At 44.5% G+C, this 14,507-nt stretch overlaps 2 protein-coding genes across 2 annotated transcripts in view; one reads left to right on the plus strand and one right to left on the minus strand.

Annotated features, from left to right (window-relative positions):
• The window catches only part of LOC138970593 (lipoxygenase homology domain-containing protein 1-like), a 118,400-nt gene that overhangs the window by 55,578 nt on the left and 48,315 nt on the right, over positions 1–14,507 (minus strand). The gene's annotated exons all lie outside the window — the stretch shown is intronic.
• LOC138970592 (cingulin-like) overlaps positions 2,842–14,507 on the plus strand; it is a 30,224-nt gene continuing 18,558 nt past the window's right edge. Inside the window, exon 1 of the mRNA XM_070343056.1 lies at positions 2,842–3,089. The gene's annotated coding sequence lies outside the window, so the exon portion shown is untranslated. The remainder of the gene's footprint in view (positions 3,090–14,507) is intronic.

Genomic DNA, 14,507 nt, shown 5'->3' on the forward strand with positions numbered 1-14,507 from the left:
GTTAAAGTTACAGAAGTTATGAACAGAAAATCTGAAAAAAACCGGGAGACAAGTCTTCAATCGGGGGGTCTTAAAATGGGGTCCCACTGTATTTGTAAGATGCAGGTAATGAATGAACTGACCCGTGGCCATGGTGACAGGTAATGCATGACGTAGGTCAGCCTGACCCACAGCTCCATCACTCCAGCAACCTTCCTCATTAACTCACACAAAATAGTCCACCAGCCTAATAACTCCACCATTATTTCTCTCATTAACCGCCACAAAATTCATCAACCGATACAAATACTCAATCAGTCTACTAATCTCTCCACTGAATCAACTCTGATAACAATGTTCCAGATCAGGTAATAACTGACCAAGCTAGATCATTTCCGCGGTAAAAGTGAATCGGAAATAGTTCTCCTGTGTGTATCGCGTATCGTTCGGCCAGAACCCATTCAAACCAATGAAACGGAGGCGGCAGTGCTGTCATCTTTACATTTTAAACTGGAGAATGACATTGACTGCGGCTTGTTTATTCTATGCACCTTTTTGTTGCCTTGCGGGGTGCCAGGAAACTGGTTTCACCCATACATAGAGATACAGTCTATATCATTCTCTGTTTTCACCCATACATAGAGATACAGTCTATATCATTCTCTGTTTTCACCCATACATAGAGATACAGTCTATATTATGAGTTATTTCTAATATGCTGACTGTTAGCAAATGATAACAAGACATGTCGAGAAAAAAGATATCAAGCATGAGCCTTTTAGGCGAATGCTGATATCGTTTGTGAGACATGTCTGTTATCATTTGCTAACAGTCAGCATATTAGAAATAATGGTTTTATTACCGTTTAATTCGACCAAAAGAAATTTCGAAGCGACCCCGCGAATTTGACAGAACAGCCGCAATGGGAACTTGAGCGCATCTACTTGATTATGCCTGTCAGTCAAAGAATTCTCGTGACCTGAGTCAGCCAATCAGAGTAACACACCTGACGTGATGAATATTCATAGATCAAATGCCTTTCGGACACACAACTCACAAGATAAACCATGTTGAACATGCGTTTCGGTTGCTTCGCTTTTTCTCGTTGAACAGAGAGCGACAGATTTAGAACCGACTCCAGACGGATGGGAAATGACGTAAAGATACATTTGATGTAAAGCGAGTGGCGCAATTTCACTTGATTTTTCCGAACTTTGAACATTTAGATTTCAAGTGAGTGGTCGGCATTGCATACTCACACGACGGGCGGTGCCTTGCTGTTCCGTTACGCACCCACCGACAAAACTCACTTTTCGGTATTTTTTAGATAAAGAGAGTATTACCTGACAGCATTTGATGTGTTATTCTTTAGAATAAATCACGCTGATATTGTTGAATTACATTTTTACTTTGTCTTGTTAATTTTTAGCGTGATAAACAAAAAGGGTCCCTGTCTGAACGTTATAACATTTAGAGGGTCACCTAGAATTCGTCCTGATTGGTCAAAAAGCCATATGGGGCACTCAATTGGTAATAACATTCTCTGTTTTCACCTCGATCAGTAGCTCTCAAAGGGCTAGACCTTGTGTGTGAGAGGGAGGGGCTTCCTAAATGAGGCAAAGGCACACCTAGGGGCTGGGGGGGGGGGGGGGGGGGTGGGGGGGGGTGGGGGGGTTTGGCATTTGAAATGGGTATTTTGTGTCTCTCCTTGAGACGAAAGGTTCATTAGCCAGATCCAGCCCTGTCTCACGCCCAAGCTTGTCGTCTTTAGTTAAGTAGAGCGCTTATATCCATTTAAACTTGTTATTAAAGCTTAAATTGACCGATGAAGCAAGGCCAATGGATGTCTTGTTTTCGATGACCGAGTAAATGACTGACTGATAAATCGGCGAATAAATGCGTGAGCCTGATATGGCGTCGTGGATATGGCAAACAAGAGACTGACACAACAGACGTCGTTGTCACGACCATTTGACGGGCGTTCTGAGATAACTCACTGCATCATTTCTTTATTTCTGTGTCTCTTGTTGTCTCACAATAACTTGAAGGCCGTCAGGACGAGGTTCTTGTGAAGGTGTTGTTTTGTCCTGAATTAAACGTTCCACAAATGTAACTTTTCTTGTTTTGTGTGTTAGTTTTGTTCAATTTGGAACTTTCCCACAGATTCCCACAGACTTGGCGAGAAAAACTCAATGATTGGTTGTGAGACGGAGAACGATCAGCTGTGACTGAGACACTGAGTACAATCGTTGTAACACTAATCTAGTTTAGTGCGTATGTGCCCGCTGAAAGCGTCTATCGCCCTTCATTCTGCCTTAGTAGATAGATCGTTTTGGCAGGCAACCCTTATTATACTACGCATAGTAAGTACTGAGCACTCACATCACATGCCTATAACAGGAACTCAGCTCTCCCGTAGCACTCACGCCTAGGAAATGGCCCTTTCATCCCCCCCCCCCCCTCCAGCCCCCCACAACCCCGCCCCTTACGCTGCACAGAAGACGTGACAACGTCTGGAACTTGAGACGGCGTGTTGACAAACTGAGACAGAAGGGGTCCAAGTCCACCAGAACTGTAATGTGCATTCCCTGTGGGCGTTTTTCCTGTATGTACAGGGAATACACCCGGGTGCACAAGAAAGTAGGCTACGACACTGCTCATTCTCGCACCAAGTGCGTGATTCATACATTTAAAATGCGGTTCGACAGGAGAAATTGATGAATTTACTCATTTATGCATTTAAAAATGCAACACTGAATCGAAGCTCCTTTGAAAAATAAAAATAAAAGGATAAAATAAATATCACATTTTACCGATGTGGCTTTAAGCATCACGTGACTCTCAGCAAGATCGGCGAAACGCTAAAGGAAAAGCACCCAAAAACTCCTACAGGGAATGCACCCACTTTTGGTCGACTTGGACCCCTTCTGACAAACTGAGCAGCGGCGGAAAGCAAAGTGTGTGAAAAAGGGAGATCACTGCGATTGGCGCATTCGTCAGTAACGTACGCCCTTGATAAAACAGTGCACGAGGCTGATTCTCTTGGTAACACCAGTTTGTGAGTTTGTTCCACCAGAAAAGCACACTTTTGAGGATTTCTTTCTTTACACGTGAGTTGTACTCTTTTTTGTTACTTTTTTTTTAAAATATTATAATTTCGTTTTCTGTTGAATGCATGATGATGTGGTGAAGAAGAGAAAAGACGATTTGGACATAAACTCAAACAAAAGATCATAATTATCCTTTCACGTCTATTTACTTGATTGATTCACGAGTTTGTTTCATTAATTCACGAGGCTTAAGTTAGCCGACTTACTTCCACGTTACGTGTGTACATTTATTGCCACGCGAGTTATATTTATTCAACTATGTTCTTCACAAACACAATATTAGCCTGAAAGATGTGACCTATTAGTGCATAATCCAACAGGTCATTCGTTGTATTTAGATTTCCGTCCATTACAACGTTACGAATCTTTTTAATTGGTACTTCCACTGACACACACACAGACACAGACACAGACACACACACACACACTCTCTCTCTCTCTCTCTCTCTCTCTCTCTCTCTCTCTCTCTCTCTCTCTCTCAAACTTGGTATACTTTCAGTGTCGTTCATCCGATCATCATAGTTGAAATCGGTCACCATTGTTTATTGTTAATTGAATACAACACTAAAGTGACAACATCGTTCAAAGTCGAATACTTCCTTGACCGCTCTATGTTCTCATGTGTCGCAAGCAGGCGAAAATCGGTCAGTAGGCCTACTGAGTGTGATCAATTATGTTTCTTTGTCGTTCTGCATTAATTTCACTGAGGTTTTCATGTCAAGATTTTACTGACGTTATCAGTCCAACCGTACGTACTGCTAAAAAGTCAATGAGAGAGAGAGAGAGAGAGAGAGAGAGAGAGAGAGAGAGAGAGACAGAGAGAGAGAGAGAAGAGAGAGAGAGAGAGAGAGAGAGAGAGAGAGAGGAGAGAGAGAGAGAGAGAGAGAGAGAGAGAGAGAGAGAGAGAGAGAGAGAGAATGACAATGACAAATCTTTATTTTGTCGAGGGTGACAAGAATAGGCATAGATGCTTTTTTGCATCTGGCCCTCGCCTTAAAGAGGGACTAAACTATTTTACTATAACTATGACTAGGAAAAAAAACAAAAACAACCCCAGAGATGATGGAACTTTGATGATGGAACTTTATTTTTCAAGGATAGAGGTTTAAGGCGACGCCTTTTCTTACAACCGGTCCTTAAACAGACAGACAGAGAGAGAGAGAGAGAGAGAGAGAGAGAGAGAGAGAGAGAGAGAGAGAGAGAGAGAGAGAGAGAGAGAGAGAGAGAGAGAGATCATATCAAATTTTATATTTCGAGAGAGAGAGAGAGAGAGAGAGAGAGAGAGAGAGAGAGAGAGAGAGACAGACAGACAAACAGACAGACAGACAGACAGAGACAGAGAGAGACAGAGAGGAAAGGAGTGATGTGGGCAGTAGATGGGGAGTTGGCTTGGGGGACTGTCCCGACCAGCATAATCTTCCAAAGCCTGTGCAATGCCCGTCATGGAAAACATTATCGCCCAATCACGAGCAGTTTGTCCCCAGGACAACCACCCCCCCCTCCCCTTCCGCCATCACATCCCAATAACACGACCCCCCCTCCGGCAATCAAACACACACACTGGGCTGATAGTATCGGCTAGAGCGCTTCAACTGCCCAGTCTTGGCACCCCAGTCACAGACCTGACGAGATGTCAGGCGAGATAGCATCAGAGCGCAGTGCACTCTTTTGGAGTGGAGCACTCTCGTCCAACACGTTGTGGGGTTTCTCGCACAGAGATAAAGACTCTATCTCGTTTTTTGTTTTTGTTTTTTTGACATATAACCCAGATCATGTTCTTAAAAGGCTAAACATATATGCCTATATCCCATGACCTCCCTTCTTTGTCTCTGTTACTTCAGTATGGGTATATATGTTGTATTTTTATAGCTCAATAAATACATCATGGACTCCAAAAAATATATGATAGTGCAGATTCCGATTTGGGCAAAGGACTACTTTCCTCCCGACCTTTGACCTCGCGCCGAACAATGTGACACATTTGTATGAAGTTCTAAAATCGTATTGCACGGCTCAGAAAACCATATCAGTTGCACGCAAAAATGAATCTCAGAACTGATCTGATGTATGAGATGCAATAAGCAAAAGTTTCTTTCATTATGAAAGCAATGCAGGTCGAAAAAAACGAACATTCAACTTACAAGATAACCAGATGCTAGCAAACCAAAACAAAAACACGAGTACCCTCCCCTTGCATCGTTAGCAGACGACTTTTGAGAATCTGTCGGTAGTGTGTTTTGGTGTGCGCCTTCAGCTATCAAACATCGGCTGTTTCACGTGTTTTGCGAGCAAGTCTACTCTTTTGCCTGGCTCTGCAGTAAGTCCACATATTTTTCCGTAATCCAGTCATATTCCTTCAAAATGCAATCAATCGGCGGTGACAGACGTGTCGGTCGCGTTTTCCTCACACCCGTACCAGTTTAAGTTCATCCATGCAAACACACTCGCAAAACAGTTTATCACGTAGATACATTTCAAATAGGGAGCAAATGGTTAAATCTAAACCTACATATTTGTTCCCTAAAATTTGCTTCTCTGTCAATAAGCCTAATTACACACGTTCGAGAAAAACAACGTGGAATCGATTCTGAATCGAGTAAGCCAAATGGGTCCCAAACCCGTTTCGCCCGTTCTGCCGACCTGAAACGCAAAACAAAAGAATTGTGCGCTTCAACTAAATTAATTTCTATTCGACTTCATTACTTTCTTGCAACTTATGAACCTTTACTTAAAGCTTTTAAATGGTCTGAAAGTAGTGTTACCGCGTACTTATCGATGCACTCATTCGTTTTATTTTTTCAGCGACGGTCACTTAGTTTAAGGTTGCAAAAGGGCTAAGTCTCGCTGGCAACAGTTTTACCCTGCACAGATCGCAACAGTGCCGCTAGTAGTCTACACTTTGTGTTTGATGGTAGAATGGGATATACAGATTACAACACTCGTGGTTTTTTATATGGCTTGTATTTCAGTCAAGACCCAGCGGGAATATCAATCGAGAGCCACTCGCCAGAGGCTCGTGTCTCCCGATGATATTCATCCGCTGGGTCTTGACTGAAATACAAGCCATATAAAAAACCACTCGTGTTGTAACCTATACATAGGACATTAATATATTTTGTCTGGTCTGGGTTTCTTACCCATGTCTACCGTACGTCCGTATACAGGTGGAACTCGATCAGCTCTCACCAGGCGTGAGGAAGATAAAATAATTTTACGACTTCCTCCATCTTGCGAGCAGTGAAGCCACCCACGGTCGATGAAAATAAAGAAAGTGGGGGCTGTGATGGATTGGCCCGGAAGAAGCCTTAAAACTGCTACCGAAATAAAGATAATGTGTCGTGCCACTTTTAGCACTCAACACAAACTGCGGTACATGAACTCGTTTTCTGCTTCAGCAGAACTATCCAGGTACCCTCTGACTGAGTGGGAATCACGATATTCCAAATCAGAAAACTAAGACAAGTTGGAATTCTGTGGAGTCGCAGAAGTACGGCCATGAAAAAAAGCCTGAAAGCCCCGAGCTCCCGTCCCAAGTTCAAGGCTCGGAATATAGACATACATTTACGACTAAATCCTATCGCTGAGAATTTGATAACCACGCAACGTCTTGGTGCTGAAACTCTTTGCGTCATTATCACAAGTTTCACGTAATACAGGCTGTTCCTTCTGTCTTTTCCGCGCCTCCTATCAGTATTTCTTGTTCCCAGGGAACACGGCCACGACCTTTCTCTGCTGGCACACAGATGATCGTGTCGCTTTTTACACCAACAAGAACAGCAGTTAACTTTTTGTTGTTGTTGCTTTTTCAGAACTACTCAGGCACCTGCTGACTCGGAATTATGACTGATGCACGAAATCAGAAAACCGAATCGTGAAAACATTCCGAGGATTCGCTCAAGTACAGCAAGCCCGTGCAAAACTCTGGTTGCAGAATCTTCCATGATTTGATATTCTGGAAAATCCTAAAGTGCAAAGAAAAACGACGGTGGCGGGTGGGTGGTCGGTGGGAGAGAAAGAGAGAATATCTCAACACTGGCCATGGATCAAGGAATTCATCAAACCAACGGCACACATGCTGAAACAAAAGCAAGAAAGAATTCCATACTCATAGATTTGCTCAAGTACGGACGCCGAGGCCAAACTCTGTTCACAAAAGCTTCAATGATTTAAATGGTTTGGGAAATCTTACAGTGCAAAGACAAAGCACGGTAGAGCTGGGGCTGGTGGTGGGGCTGGTGGTGGGGGCGGTAGTGGTTTTTGGGGAGGTGGATTGGTGTGGAGAGGAGGGGGAGGGGAGGAGAGATACACAGTAGTTGTTTGTGAATACCTCAGGATTGGATCAGGGAATAATCAAACGGCACAGCCTTTTTCTTTCAAGAAGGGGGGATGCAATGTGGATTGATCGTTCGCTTTGAAGTCCAGTCAGTCCCTCCTCTAATGCTGATCTGAGCTAACACAGAAGCAGACACCTATCTAAACTCAGGTGCAAAAGTATTTAGCGGGCAGAGACAACTGTGAACGGGCGTCAGTCGTTGAAGAGCTTGTGGCACGATAATTGAGCGCAGGGTGGGCAGCCTTCCAGACACTCGCTCTCTTCTCTCCACAATTCTGACAGAGTCGTTGTTCGCAGACATGATGGCGATAACAGACACGATCCCACAATGCCTGTCTTGTCGTCTCCCTTACAACAACAACCACCGCCACCTCTTCCGTCATTTTGGTGTTTGTGTGTTTTGCTTTTCATCTCTCAGTGATCTGTCCTACCTTTTTGACCTCAGTCAAAGAGTGGCAGTAGAATATCTTAGCCTCGGCTGCTTACTGTGCGGATCATTCTGCCAACGATCTTTCTGTCTGCGCGTGCTCTATCTGATCAATTGGTCATTACAGCCCACTGAAAATTAATGATATATGTGGAGAGATATTTTTGCTAAGACACACTTAACTTATGTCTTGCTTCATTTTTATAACACACATATATTTCAAACATCTAGCTCCGCTCTTTTCTTCAGTCTTTTTGTACAAAGTAGCTTCAAACTCCAGGATTTTCGCCGAAGGTTTATGTTCACAGAAGTGTCACGTTTTGTACACAGCCTTTCGTGTCTGCAAATGTAATAGTTTATCATAGTTTATCATAGTTTATCATAGTTTATCATAGTTTATTATCAACAAAGTAGGAGCAGGCGGAGGGAGGGGAGAAAACGGAAATGTACAGGAAAACGATCATTTAAAAAATATGGTGTAACATTCACTGGTAGCCAGCCTCCATGTGCACTGGAGACCGACGCGCCCTCTGCAGTCTGTCTGTGGAACTCCATCATTGTTAGTCCCCTGCACTCTCACGGATCACGGAGTGTGACGAATTACTTCCCTTGTGGGATTTGCTTCCAACTTGAGAACACACGCCGTCACACATCCTGGTATTTTGCTCTTTATGCCATATTCTACGAGCTTTAAAATCGTACCACTACATCCTGGTATCTTGCTCTTTATGCCATATTCTACGAGCTTTAAACTCGTACCACTACATCCTGGTATCTTGCTCTTTATGCCATATTCTATGAGCTTTAAACTCGTAGCACTACATCCTGGTATCTTGCTCTTTACGCCATAGTCTATGAGCTTTAAATCCGTACCACTACATCCTGGTATCTTGCTCTTTACACCATATTCTATGAGCTTTAAAATCGTACCACTACATACTGTTTCTTCAAAATATCCTGTTTCGTATCCAATTCCACCACCAACCGTTCAGTGACTTATTTTCTTTAAATGGCGGGCCATCCGGCGACATAATTATTTCAGTGTGAGGAGCTGCCCGATTTGTAATAAAAGGTTATGGAAACCTACTCAACATTCAATGTCCATTTTCTGTTTAAATTTCCATGAACACTGCTCGATCGCCCCAAACCGCTGGTTTGGTGAGCATAGCACGTTAGAAAGTTCAAAGGTTTTGAAAAAAGAAAAGAACAGTAAAAATGTTTCTGACACTGTCGTTACGTGAGTTATCCCTCGCTGTGACTTTGTATGCTTGCTGGATGTGACATGAGACCATGTCCACATGAGCTTTATGCGCTTTCCGACGATATCATTAGTCCCTGCTGCCCAGGACACAATTTTAAAGTTCCCAGACTTAAGGAGCGGACAACGTAATTAGTTACGATAGCTTAGACCAATTAAGTTTGCACTCCGTTGAAATTGCCCGTGTGAGCGGTTTATGTGCATCTGTCTGACAGAAACAGCCCAGTCAGTAAAGCCGCAAATGATTGGAACGGCAATTAAAATGAACGGAAGTTATTAGTTTTAACATCGTCAGGTTTGAAGCGTTAGTTTTGGGAAGGGAGATAAGGAACTCGCGAGCATCTAGCTGGGCAGGTACGATGTGAACTTTGCACACACACAAATACCCCCCCCCCCCCCCACCACCAAACAAAAAAACAAAAACAAATCTTGAACCCCGACAAAACATAACCAACCAAAACTATCTGTTCTAGACAGATAATTGATGCGGCTTTCTTTCCGTATGTAAAAGTTGCCAAGTTGTGCCTAACCTGAATTTTAGTAGATTTTTAATTGGTACGGCCTAACGTGTTTTTTTCCGGCCACAAATGCAGCCATTCCGTGTGCCTGTTATAGTACGGAGGAGCAGCTTAGTGGTGCCGATAATCCACGAGGGAGGGAACGGGAGAGGCGGGGTAATACCCAAAATACAGTCATCCCCCGCATCTTGACTACACAGCAACACGCTTCACCTTTCCTAACCCGGCGGCTAAATGAGAAATATGAACTTTCTGCTTCCGTTCTGTCTCGCTAAAACCGTCGCTTTCATTATTTTCCTTTCTCTTCGTTTTCCTTTCCTAGAGACTTCTCCCGTCTCGTCTTTCCTCTGTCGCTCGAAGCAGTGACTCTGGCATCCTGAGAACCAAACCATCAACTCCTACACGTCGTCTCCACATGAGCCTCTAACAAAGCATCCAGTGTACAGGTTTTGAATATATATATATACTAGAGGAATACCCGCTTCGCCGGGTAGCCGGCTTCGCCGGGATGAAATACTTAGAGCCGTACGCCGGCTTTGCCGGGTCCGAACAATGGACCCGCCAAGCTTAGGTCCCTCCCAGATTCGTGGAATGGGAACAGCACGAAAATGATTCAGTGGCCATAATGCCATTCCTGACCATATCGAGTCCCATCCTTGTCGACGAATGTAACCGTGTTAATCACCTTTGGAGGCGAACTCCACTCAAACAGGATTGAGCAATTTAGAGCTTATCTCTAAGCCCTTTTGATCTGTTATGGCTTCTCAAAGGAAGGCCAGTACATACAAATACGTTAAAATTAATATTAAAAGTCCTACGGTTTTGAGCCATTAAGGACTTGAGTGTTTGTACATACAAATACACAAAAGCCGCCAGACCACATCACAAACAGAACTGAACAATCCACAGGTGTTGCCCACATAGAGAGAGAGACACACACACACACACACACACAAACACAGAGAAGCCGTATATATAGAGAGATAGATGACAGTGTATTTTTCGCGTGGCTATAAATTGATTCGACCTTTGCACTTTTACAGTGAGGATAATTTACGGGTCCAATTTACGTTCTGGACACTGCGGTGACCTTCTAAAAATAGTAACAGAACGCCGGGAATATCCGAAGATGCCCCACTCATACTATAGTGCACCATACGAAGGAAGGGAGGTAAACGCTGAAAACCTGGAAAAGATAAGGAAGAGTTACTTATAATGGTGAAATGAACACAAAAACCAAAATCGGTTCAGCGCTGCGCGCTGAGAGCACGTGTTGAAATATCTCATCGATGATATTGTGTCCGGGGTGTAGCTGAATACGGTGTCCAAATTTGAAAAAGATCCACCGAGAACTTTGGCGTTGTGATGTGGTGTAGCGGCTTTGGTGTGTCGGTATGGGGGCCCGGGTAGCTGAGGTGGAACCAAAATCGGTTCAGCGCTGCGCGCTGAGAGCACGTGTTGATATATCGACCAGGTTGTGTCCTGTCCCGGTTCTACCTGAATATGCCCACCAAATTTGAAGCAGATCCATCGAGAACTTTGGCCGTGCATCGCGAACTCACAGACAGACACACAGACAGACACACAGACAGACACACAGACAGACAGACACAAGTCGTCTATATATATAATATATATATATACGACAGGAGCAAATATAGTTAATCAAATGAGGAGAAAGAGAAACTTTTTTTAGTGATTTTATTTTCAGAACATTGAACTGATCTGCAGTGGTTGCTCTCTCTCTCTCTCTCTCTCTCTCTCTCTCTCTCTCTCTCTCTCTCTCTCTCTCTCTCTCTCGGCGGGGTAAAAACGGGAATACACGTAAAAACCCACTCGTGCAAAAAACCCGAGTGTACCGTGGGAGTTTCAGCCCATGAACGAAGAAGGAGAAGAATAACATGGAGAAGAAAACACCAAGCAACTGTAAACCGCGGTACCCGCCGAACACGAGCAATCTGTCTGTGGCGAGATGAGAGCCTTGAGATGAACAAGACACCAAGCAACTGTAAACCGCGGTACCCGCCGAACATGAACAATCGGTCTGTGGCGAGATGAGAGCCTTGAGATGAACAATGCACCAAGCACCTGGAACAGCCGGAAGAATCACAGGCGGCCAGAGCGATGATTATCATCCCCATCAGCTGACCCAACGACAGGCAGAAAGCGGCGGGAAGTTTATCACAAAACCATCTTGCGGGTGGTGGTGGTGCAGTTAGTGGCTATGAAGGGACAAGGTGGTGGTGGTGGTGGTGGTGGTGATACCAGAGACTGTAGAGTACACAGAGACGCTTCATTTGGCGCTGAAAATTGAAACAGGAAGCCCTGTGGCGCCACCACGCGGAAACATGTAAAAACCTACTTTCCCTTTCCACAGCAGTAGCGATATAGTGCAGCACAACCATGGCCCCACCAAAAAGAAAACACAGCGGGGCATGGTCTTTGGCCATCAATTGCTCAAACTCACATGCCAAAGGCTTCAGGATGTTCAAATTTCCTAAGGAAGAGAGTAGGTAAGGATTGTTTTTTTTATTTTTCTCTCTCGTTAAATGTCGGAAAATCAGTAAAAAGTGTAGCGTCGAACTGCGTGTATTCTACCAGAACAGCGAAAACACACACTGTACACAAGCTCAACAATCTGATTGTGTAGTTGTTTAATTAACATCAGGCTTAATTTTGTTTTGAAGGACAACTGAACAATTGATTCTCTTCTTCGTCCAAGTGCAAAAGTCGAAAACTTCTCAAACTAGAATACTTGTGACAATGCTGTTCAAAGTGTCATCCAGTCGGTCCGTACCTCGTTAATTCATCTCAATTCATGTGTGTGTGTGTGTGTGTGTGTGTGTGTGTGTGTGTGTGTGTGTAACTGACTCAGAGAAAGAGAGAGAGAGAGATTGAAGAGAGAGATTGGAGAGAGAGATTGGAAGAGAGAGAAAGAGAGAGAGAGAGAGAGAAAGAGAGCCTTCTGAACAAGAAAGAAGCAATCAATAAGAAATAAGACAATCATCGATCGATCAAGATTCTTTTATTAAAGTCAGCTTGGTCACAATAATGTTGTTTAAGTTGCTGTATTTTACAGTTTTCCTTACATGATAATTTCTTAGCTCCGTGCAATTGACTACCCATTTCAGTTTAGAGGAGCTGGGACGACGCCAAGTTGCCCAAATGCCTTAGTTATCGATTTGACCGGGAACTATTTCGTTAACGATTCAAGTTATTCCTGACATATTTTTTCAGGTGTATACAGTATGTATTTGTATTTGACTAAAACACACAAAAATAACGACAGTTAGTTCGTGAAAAGACACTGACTTGAATCATGTTTGCATAACTACAGCGATGCAGCGGGTATTGCCGCCTAAGTAAATTTGATTTAATTTTAATCTACACCATTTTCTGCGGTGTTTTTATGGTCATTTAAAAAGGATGTTCACAAACAAACATATTTTTTCGTTCAGTTACTTTTTGCAGCACTGTCAGCCGGACAGAACAGACAGTATGTTAATACAAACGTGATATAAACACAGCCGACAGCAGCCACTATACGCGAACTTCCTTGTGCGGCAGGGAGTGGCTCTTTTCCCGCGCGCTGGCGGCCGGTCTCACTTTCGCACCGCAGCGCAAAGAAGGATGAAGCGTCTCTGTATACTCTACAGTCTCTGGTGATACCGATAACGGATACCTGCGATGTGAATCCCCTCCAATGAGAGGACATTTTTCAATAAAGGACACCTCCTCTTGTCTTTTTGTATATTGCCTGGACCGAAAATTACTTGTGACCGGGGGGGGGGGGGGGGGGGGGGGGGGGGGGAAGGGACACCTGCAATGCGGTGACACTTTAGGCTGTCGTTCGGCTCGAAAACAGAAATATTATATATTTACACATGCACATATAATGATATAAGCAAACTGTAAATGAGAACTGTATGTGGTATCTCTGATGCCGGAGGCATCTTCTACGGATGCATTTAGAGCGTCTGCAACTGGAGAAGTTGTCGGACATGTCCCCTGGAAAAAACCAAAAAACCGGTATCGGACGGCGGTATGCTCAGAATGAGCTTCCTCTTGTAAAAGCAATAGGTGGTAATGTGGACTCGAGCAGGTGGGCTTTTTGGTTAGCCGCGGGGGGGGGGGGGGGGGGGGGGGGGGGGGGGGGAGGAGGTGTGTGTGCGCGTCTGTGGTGGAGGTGTTTGTGGTGTCGGGGATTAAGAGCGAGCAGATAAGTAACATAAAACTACGCTGCTTGTTGACTCGGGTCAGGGACCTATGCTCAGGTCAAGTAACCGTTAAAAGGCTGAGTTAAGGCTGAGTTCATATTTACGCGCGGACCTAAGCTGTGTTGATGAGGATAGGAGGTAAGGGGAGGTTTGGGGGGAAATAGGGGGAGAGGGAGGGGAGTGGGAGGGGGGAGAGAGGGAGGGGGAGAGGGGGGAGAGGGAGAGGGAGGGGGAGAGGGGGGAGAGGGAGAGGGAGGGGGAGAGGGGGGAGAGGGAGGGGAAGAGGGAGGGGGAGAGGGGGGGAGAGGGGGGAGAGGGAGGGAGAGGGGGGAGAGGGAGGGGGAGAGGGGGGAGAGGGAGGGAGAGGGGGGAGAGGGAGGGGGAGAGCGCTAGGAACAGAAAGTTATAAAACTGGCAAAACCTCTAACATCACTACATGTGTGTGGAGAACAGATTAGGCGTGCACGTGACAATCTTAAACAACTTTTTTATTTTAAAGTCGAAAGCATACCTCCTCTCCCGGAAATGAAAAACATGATGCAAAATCGTGCAATCTGCATGGGTAAGGGGGTCAAGGGACTTTTGAAAATACCGGATCTCCGCAATGAATTGGCGTAACACATGATGCTGGGTTATCCCAACTGAGGTATATATAACTCTATGGT

This window comes from Littorina saxatilis, linkage group LG7 (genome assembly GCF_037325665.1).
Source record: "Littorina saxatilis isolate snail1 linkage group LG7, US_GU_Lsax_2.0, whole genome shotgun sequence".
Lineage (NCBI taxonomy): Eukaryota > Metazoa > Mollusca > Gastropoda > Littorinimorpha > Littorinidae > Littorina > Littorina saxatilis.